Consider the following 469-nt stretch of genomic DNA (forward strand, 5'->3'; position numbering starts at 1 on the left):
GACAGTGTCCCAGATTCTTCATATTCTTCAACCACTGTTGTTCCTCCTGGTTTTGTCTGCAGGATCTGATTTATCAGCTAAACATAATATTACAACACTGATTTACATTGTCAACTGTTACAATGTATTACAATTTCAATAAAGCCGAACAGTCTAGCCTGAATCAGCTCAGTCTATCAACAGTCAAATTGATTATTAATTAATACGTGAAAATCAGTACAAAGCAAAACTTTTGCAACACAAATTAATAAACAAAAAAGATTATATTTTCCAGATACGACAATTTAGATAATCTTAATTATTTGTATACAAGTGATATGCTTACATCTTTGGCTACAGAGCTCTGTAATGCCTCTTCATCTCTTCTCATTCGCTTGGATTGTCTTGACACGTCATTGTCACTGCTACCACTGGAGACAGAGAGGGAACTGCCACTGCATGAGGATAGTGATGGGGTTGATTGAGATGC

The sequence above is a fragment of the Triplophysa rosa genome, linkage group LG1 (genome assembly GCF_024868665.1).
Source record: "Triplophysa rosa linkage group LG1, Trosa_1v2, whole genome shotgun sequence".
Classification (NCBI taxonomy): Eukaryota; Metazoa; Chordata; class Actinopteri; order Cypriniformes; family Nemacheilidae; genus Triplophysa; species Triplophysa rosa.